The 9156-nt window shown below is 35.5% G+C and overlaps 1 long non-coding RNA gene across 1 annotated transcript; it reads left to right on the top strand.

Moving 5' to 3' along the window:
• Positions 1 to 1312: 1312 nt before the first annotated feature.
• On the top strand, positions 1313 to 2327 carry LOC137729812 (uncharacterized). The gene is made up of 4 exons (XR_011068036.1): positions 1313 to 1434; positions 1529 to 1672; positions 1773 to 1935; positions 2037 to 2327. It is a non-coding gene; the product is annotated as an uncharacterized lncRNA (long non-coding RNA).
• Positions 2328 to 9156: the final 6829 nt, after the last annotated feature.

The raw sequence follows: 9156 nt of genomic DNA, 5'->3' as shown, positions 1-9156 counted from the left end.
ACTTATGAATTACCCGTGCAACTTTGAAGGTTAGGTTTTTCTAATGCATTTTCTACTTGTGGTATTCAAGTTAAAATGTATATCAAACATGCAATCCGTTCGTTGTATTCAGATAAAATATAAATATGCATGACTCATTATGCTTTGTGAAAACCTTTTGAAAAAGCATGCAACCCCTAAGACGTGGTATTCATCCTAGGTGAAATTACAACTATCAACCACAAGAAGCAATACTCAATTCCCGGTGCTATTCCGACCGAATTGCATCCGATTACTTATCTAAACATCATAATGGTAGCTAAGCATTAAGATATAGAGACAGTTTAAAGCACAATAATTAATAATTCAAAGCACGCATGCATAATATCATAAGCAATTAAATAAAAACTACATATTCATGCTAAGGCTTAAGGCATCGCCCTAGCAAACAAAAATTAGCTACTAGCAACCATAAAACAAAAGGAATTTATTGAAGTAGAAAAAGGATAGAAAACACCTTCAAAATACAAAGCGTCAAAGCCTAGCTAAATTCTCCACATACGTTAGACCTGACATTCATGTCGTGTTTCTCATGTTCATGTCGGTTTCGTGTCATACCCGATAGCTTAAAGGGTCATGTCGTGTAATACCCGTTAAAGTAAACGGATAATATGACCCGACCCGAAATCAACCCATTAATATTATCAAGTAATATGACTCGACCCGTTACCCGTTAAGAAAAATATATTTTAAATCAATAAAAATGAAAATGAAAAACATAATTTGACCCAAAAAAATGTAAAACATAATACTAAATTAGTATATACATACTAAATTTCGGAGTTGAACCCTTCATGAAAGTTATAAAGCTTTTCATTACGAGTGATTACATTTTTCACACTTCTACAATAATTATTATTAATTTTATTAATTTTGCACTCAAATAAAAAACAATGTTCATGAGATTTGGAGGGTTTTAAAAATCTAACAGACCATCTAATCATCGTCTAAGTGTTGAGGATGCAATTATGAAAGTTTATTATGCTTTCACATCTTTCAGACTTATACATTAATGATTATGAATTTTGTTTATTTTGAACTCCCTTAAAAATACTATTCATGTGACATCCCGTCCCGGAAATATCGAAACGTACATTTGAAATTACAATTTTACCCCTAGTTCGTTACTTTACGTGTAGTTTTGTGTTGTGTGGTGTGGTAGGACCACACACACTCATACACTCTCTTTCTCTCCCGGGATTCCCTCCCTCTTTTCCTTTCCCTCTGTCTCTTTTCTGTCTCTCTCTCTCTCTCTCCTGAGCTCCATCCATTCTTCTTCTTCCTTCTGAAAACGTACGGACAACACACACATCACGCAAACCTTGATGGATCGAAGGAACCAAGGGCATTTTTGGACTCGTGAAGCTCGTACGAGTGCAACCATACCATTTTCAGGTAAGAAATCATTCGTTTTCACGTCGTTTCGACTTTGGCCGATTCGAGTACTGTTCATGCAAGATTAATCTAGTTAGTTTTTGGACTTTTGAAGCTTGTAGATGTGTTAGTGAGGTCCCAATGAGCCTCGGAGTACTTCGTTGGAGAAGTTTGGACGTCGGGATCATCGTGGTCAAAGTTGGCCGGAGCTTTCGAGGGGTTTTCCGGCGAATCCACGGCGAGTTAGGGGTCGAGGCAGGTATGGATGTGTTCGTCTCATCAATACCTTCATTTTGATATATAGTACGTCGAAAATGGTTAAGAAATGAAGAAGTTATGACACTTTAAAGTTTACCCAGAAATTCCGGCAAAACACCCACCGCCGGCGAAACCAGTCCGGCGACGCGAGGAAGAAGACGCGCGCGTGGGCAGCGCGTGAACAGGGCGCGTGGGGGCGCGTGAGAGCTCCAAATTGAGTTCTGAAAATTGTCACGCGTTCGTGACGTCGTGTAGATCACCGTGGTATATTCATATACCCAAATTGAGCAACGTATGAGAAAGTTATGGACGAATGTTTGGTGTATGTGCGTTAAATAACGTCAATTTGGTTACTTTTTGTATAGGTGAAAATTATACAGAGGAAGAATGTAACCAAGCTAGGGGAGGTTCAGGGACCTATGAGACGTCGATGTGATCTGTGAGTGGGCAGTTATTTTTCAGTATATATATATATATATATACGTATGCTTCACGAATTTCCCATAAAACGTATTTTAAAAGAAATACGAATTAAATATCCTGTCATATATGCATCATATTTTAATATGTGCATTACCATAATTATGCATACTGTTGCATGGTGCTGAGGAGGCCCAGGTAAGCTACATTTGAAATACATTTGATATACGTATGAAATACATTTGGAATATGATTGAAATACTATCATCACATGCATTAGTAGTGGCATACATATATATATATGTGTATTTGGTGCTGTGGACGCACAGGTAAGTGCCAGGTAAGTGGTATTCATGTTTGTATTTCTGTAGTAGTTTGAGATGCTTAGAGAGCTCATAATCTGCACCCCCGGTGTTAGTGCTCCCGCCCAGAGAGGGGCAGAGTCCTTCACGTGTATGTTCACCAGCACCGTACGCTCGCCTTGGATCCAAGTTAGGTGCAAGCCTTGTCGTGCAGACCACATTAGGTGGTTCCGACTCGTAGGTGACCCGCGATTATTCGCACAGTCTTCACGTGATCGTAGCACTAAAGCGTATATATTACACCCAGTCCTGTCGTACAGACCACGTTAGGTGGTTCCGACTCGTGTGCAGATTCAGATGTTGAGTTGAGATTGGAGCTCTATATGCAGCGGTACATGTCACGTTAGGTGACTCCCGGCTGCCAGATTATATGTTATTGATGTGAATTATGCTTGAGCATTTACATTTATTATGAGATTCTAATGTGGCATATTCTCAAGCATGAATGGCATATTCTCAAGCATGAATGGCATATTTTGGAGCATGTTTGGCATATTTGTACATACGTATATATGTTTATTTTCTGGGAAATTATACTTGTTTTACGGCGAGGGGTTACAAAGTTTTGAGAAGTGTTTGGATTTGGAAAAGAATTGTTTTGCTGACCCACTCAACTTTGTTTTGCGCCCCTCCAGGTTCAAGAATTGCAAAGGTGTGGTGACTACGAGGAAATTCAACGGTGTTCTGACAGAATGGACCAAATGAGGACTCACCTTCGGGTGTTTCATCTTAGAAGTTGTATATTTTAAAGCTTCCGAACTGTGCAAATGGTTACGTCACTCTCACGTGACGGCCAGCATGCCCTCCTTCGGGAAGGGGTGTGTCAATTCATGAGAGTTTGTATGGTTTTAAAAATTCAAACGATCATATACCCATTCTCAAAGTGTAAAGGATGCGATTACGAGCGTTTGTATATTTGTTTCATATTTTTAGCACATGTAAATTAATTATTATAATTTTTTTATGTGTTTGGTATTTTTAAATTACTTGATATTTTTATTTTTAATGTGTTTTATGATTTTTAATCTCAATCTTTGCCTATAATATACTATAAAAATAAATAAATAAAACTTAAATTTTAAAATTTATATAGAATAATAATTAATAAACAATATATACATATTCATTATATCTATTGCATTTTATAGTAAGTTTTTTTTTAGTATAAACCTGTTAAGGACCCGTTATTAACAGGTTATTATCGCGTGAACCGATAATGACCTAAATAGTTATCGTGTTGAACTGAAACCTGTTATTTTCGTATCGCTTACGTGTTGTGTTAACAGGTCGTGTAAGAAATTGACAGGTCTAACGTACGTTCCCCCAATGTTGCTTAGAGAACCCTAAGGACTAACAAGCCTTATTAATACTACTCTAATTAAAATCCTCCTAGCAAAAGGTCTTAGAATAAAACTAGGAAACATAATTAAATGATAAAACAGAAAATAAAATGTTTCCTATTTGAACTAGAATTCGGAGTTCTCAGAAAATCACGCTTTTGACTAACCAAATCAACTCCGATTTGGTCCCAAAAGATCTCTTTTGAAAGCTGAAGACGTCCCCTACAAATGATCAAAAGGAATCTTCCTCAAAATACGCCATCTTGACCTCTAAAATACCCAAAACGTCCAAAAACATCAATTTGAGAAAGCTGCGCGCTGGGTCTTTATTTCATCTCCACAATCAAACGGCTTAGTAGAAAAATCTGGAATTTCGACACAATCATCTTGAAAGGCACACAAACATCCTCGAATTGGAATCACTCCAAAATTCATCATTTTGATCACTTTTTTGCTCCAGAGAAAGTCGAATGTCTTACATTGAAAATATATAACAAAGTATCAAAATTCTAGCAAAATAACTAATAAATTAATAAGATAAAATATAAGGTATAATATGGACTCATCAAGCAACTTGTCCGATCTGAACATATCTCTTGAACGGCATTTTTTCAGACGATCTGAAAAAGTCGAGGCAGAGGAATCGAATAAGATGAGTGAGAGAGGCAAGAGACTCGCTGCCATCTCCAATTGCTTGGATCTGGAGATTCTGTACCTGTTCAAGACCCCTGAGTGCACCAATGTAGACTCGCCGCCATACCTAATTGCTTCAGTGAGAGTCGTGGTCCTCGCGACCCAGCTGCAGACCCACCGCCTCCATCTCGCTGTTCCTGTTCCCGAGAATTTAAAATTTGAAATGAAATTATCGTGATTCCCAGGCCGAAACTCATTGGAAGTGGAAAATCGTTGATATTCAAATTGAGATTCCTGTCGAAGCCATTGCTGAGCTTCGAAACCTCAGAGGAAGTGCTAGCATTTACTAAACCTTTGAAGATCTTGGTGCTGTTTCAGCTGGGCAAGGTTTTGTAGGGGATCATTGTTGGGAGAATTGGTTTCCGGCGAACTGGGAAAGGAATTCGGTGGGGAGGAAGATGGAGAAGGGTTCTATTTTTATTAATTTTAATTTTATTAAAAATAAATCTTAATGTATTAATATTTAATTAATTTCTTAATCTAATTGGAGAGGGGTGGGTCCCACGTCCGCCGCTTTAGCAGTTAGCAGACATATTGATAAATTTTTTAACGGAGGTTTGACATTGCAACAAATTCGTAAGATGAGATATGACATTGTAATGTTTAAAATATGAGTTATGAGATTATGGTTCGACTCATCGTTGAGAAAGTTTTGTGTAATATTAACATTAAGTATGAGTCCCGTTTGTGTATGTGTCTAGATTTCTCGTATAAGTTTCTTAAACAATAGTTGATATAGGACTTTATGATTTGGTGATGTTATTTGGACACACAAAGTTAACACACATTAATAACTCTATATTACATCTGTGACTCACATATTATAATAAAGTTTAATTATAATTAAAGAAACGGATAATACTTAATTAGGCAACGAAACAAAATCCTAAACTCTAAAACCTGATTAAGCCTTTACGCAAAGAAACTTTTTGAGGTTCCTCGGGCAAGATTTCACACCCTACGCACCAATTTTTCCTGGATGCCAAATGTTTGCCTAACGCTGACTTGCCCTATTAAATGACTCAATCACGCACAGCCTTTGACAAAACCCTAAATGTTGACCATTTTTGCCCAATCAATTGAAATTTTTGTCGGGTAAAATTACATTACCCGACGAATTTTGATTCGTACAGCAAAAATTTGTAAGGCAAATAATAATTTTCTGGTAGTGTGACAGACTCCTATATTCTGGTCCAATCAGACTTTGTTTTTTTTTCTTCCATGCTTAATTGCGTAATATATTAGGCTTTGACATAGTGATCACTGTTGACATTGAAAACCTCATAAATAATAACAAGAATGTTGAAAATACTACTGGGTAATGAATGCCCACAGTATTGAAAACCTTGCCACAACATTGAAAACATTGCCACAGTATTGAAAACCTTGGCAAAATATAGATATGTGGAGATCATTTGTCAAAGGTGTGGTGTAAATATTCAAAATGTAATAATACGGAGTTGCTCTATAAATAGAGCACTCCGACTGCTATCAATGGAGAGAGAGCAGAGAAAGAAAGAAAGGAAGAGGAGAGGAAAGAATAAATAGAGTTATCTTTGTACTCCTGTTATTCAAATTATAATGAAAGCACCACTGCTGCCCGAGAACGTACTTCAGTCACACTGACTGTAGAGGAACCTCGTAAATTTTGTGTCTTATTTTATTTATTTCACTACACACACACCGTCGATTATACAACACGTTATCAGCACGAGAAGCTCTCATGTAAGTAGAAAGCACAACGCCATAAATCCGGTGAAGCACTATCCACCTCTCACCTCCGTCATCTAAAATCTCACAGAATAAAAGGTATGTCCATTTTTCGTCTCTCCCACTGCGCCAGAAGCGCCCCACCGAATTCCGATGGGAATTGAAATTTACGACCTGAAGTCGTCACGAGATGAGAAAACTCGTACTTGACAACTGGTTTCCAGAGATCCAGAAGAATCTCATCAGACTTGGAAACCCATATCACGTTGTTTTCTACAGATCTTGAGAACTCCCATGAATACTTGGTTGTTTGAGATGGTGATGGCAATAATGAATCCACACAGGCCTCCCTCTCTTGTGCCTCCGTCAACCCCACTGTCATCTATGGGTAGGGAGGTTCTTGCTTAACGATGCCATGTTCCCTGGGTCATGCAAGAACAACGCCAGTCTCTAGTAGGCCTGGTAAACGGGTCGTGTCTATCGTGTTCGTGTCGTTTTCGTGTAACACCTGTTATCTTAACGGGTCGTGTCGTGTCACACCCGTTATCTTAACGGGTCCTTAACAGGTCGTGTCACTTTACCCAACGGGTAAAGTGACCCGACCCGTTATGACCCGTTAAGAAAAAAATATATTTTTTTAAAATTTGCACATACCACACATTGCCACATAAATATTACTTCAAAACATTAAAACATTTCTCGTTCAAGTACTATATCTACACTCGAAAATCCAAGCATATACAAACAATTTTGACGGTTTGGATCGTTGAAATTAGTTTTAGAGAATTCGTAAAACGATAGATTGACTAACACTTAGAATTTATTTATACTTTCATTAAGTATAACATAAGATTTTGTGGTATCCACTTGTGTAAATATTTTAAATTGAAGATCGAATTCATTCATTATATTCATATAGGGTCAAGGAGTGTACTTATAAAAAATCATCAAAATCGGAGTTAAAATAACCGTTAAATCGTGATTTTTCGTTTATAACCATTGAAAAGCTTTGTCCCGTTACTTGATCTCTGAATGTTTATTTTTTATGATTTTTTTCTGATGTGATCTCCAAGCATATACAAACAATTTTGACGATTTGGATCATTGAAATTAGTTTTGGAGAATTCGTAAAACGATAGATTGACTAACACTTAGAGTTTATTTATACTTTTATTAAGTATAACATAAGATTTTGTGGTATCCACTTGTGTAAATATTTTAAATTGAAGATCGAATCCATTCATTGTATTCATATAGGGTCAAGGAGTGTACTTATAAAAAATCATCAAAATCGGAGTTAAAATAACCGTTAAATCGTGATTTTTCGTTTATAACCGTTGAAAAGCTTTGTCCCGTTACTTGATCTTTGAATGTTTTTTTTTTTTGTGATTTTTTGTTGATGTGATCTCCAAGCATATACAAACAATTTTGACGGTTTGGATCGTTGAAATTAGTTTTGGAGAATTCGTAAACGATAGATTGACTAACACTTAGAGTTTATTTATACTTTCATTAAGTATACATAAGATTTTGTGGTATCCACTTGTGTAAATATTTTAAATTGAAGATCGAATTCATTCATTGTATTCATATAGGGTCAATGAGTGTAGTTATAAAAAATCATCAAAATCGGAGTTAAAATAACCGTTAAATCGTGATTTTTCGTTTATAACCGTTGAAAAGCTTTGTCCCGTTACTTGATCTCTGAATGTTTTTTTTTTTTGTGATTTTTTGCTGATGTGATCTCCAAGCATATACAAACAATTTTGACGGTTTGGATCGTTGAAATTAGTTTTGGAGAATTCGTAAAACGATAGATTGACTAACACTTAGAGTTTATTTATACTTTTATTAAGTATAACATAAGATTTTGTGGTATCCACTTGTGTAAATATTTTAAATTGAAGATCGAATTCATTCATTGTATTCATATAGGGTCAAGGAGTGTAGTTATAAAAAATCATCAAAATCGGAGTTAAAATAACCGTTAAATCGCGATTTTTCGTTTATAACCGTTGAAAAGCTTTGTCCCGTTACTTGATCTTTGAATGTTTTTTTTTTGTGATTTTTTGCTGATGTGATCTCCAAGCATATACAAACAATTTTAACGGTTTGGATCGTTGAAATTAGTTTTGGAGAATTCGTAAAACGATAGATTGACTAACACTTAGAGTTTATTTATATTTTCATTAAGTATAACATAAGATTTTGTGGTATCCACTTGTGTAAATATTTTAAATTGAAGATCGAATTCATTCATTGTATTCATATAGGGTCAAGGAGTGTAGTTATAAAAAATCATCAAAATCGGAGTTAAAATAACCGTTAAATCGTGATTTTTCGTTTATAACCGTTGAAAAGCTTTGTCCCGTTACTTGATCTCTGAATGTTTTTTTTTTGTGATTTTTTGCTGATGTGATCTCCAAGCATATACAAACAATTTTAACGGTTTGGATCGTTGAAATTAGTTTTGGAGAATTCGTAAAACGATAGATTGACTAACACTTAGAGTTTATTTATACTTTCATTAAGTATAACATAAGATTTTGTGGTATCCACTTGTGTAAATATTTTAAATTGAAGATCGAATTCATTCATTGTATTCATATAGGGTCAAGGAGTGTAGTTATAAAAAATCATCAAAATCGGAGTTAAAATAACCGTTAAATCGTGATTTTTCGTTTATAACCGTTGAAAAGCTTTGTCCCGTTACTTGATCTCTGAATGTTTTTTTTTGTGATTTTTTGCTGATGTGATCTCCAAGCATATACAAACAATTTTGATGGTTTGGATTGTTGAAATTAGTTTTGGAGAATTCGTAAAACGATAGATTGACTAACACTTAGAGTTTATTTATACTTTTATTAAGTATAACATAAGATTTTGTGGTATCCACTTGTGTAAATATTTTAAATTGAAGATCGAATTCATTCATTGTATTCATATAGGGTCAAGGAGTG

This window comes from Pyrus communis, chromosome 1 (assembly GCF_963583255.1).
Source record: "Pyrus communis chromosome 1, drPyrComm1.1, whole genome shotgun sequence".
Classification (NCBI taxonomy): domain Eukaryota; kingdom Viridiplantae; phylum Streptophyta; class Magnoliopsida; order Rosales; family Rosaceae; genus Pyrus; species Pyrus communis.
Note: the sequence above shows the minus strand (reverse complement) of the source record. Positions and strands in the feature narration are given on the sequence as shown.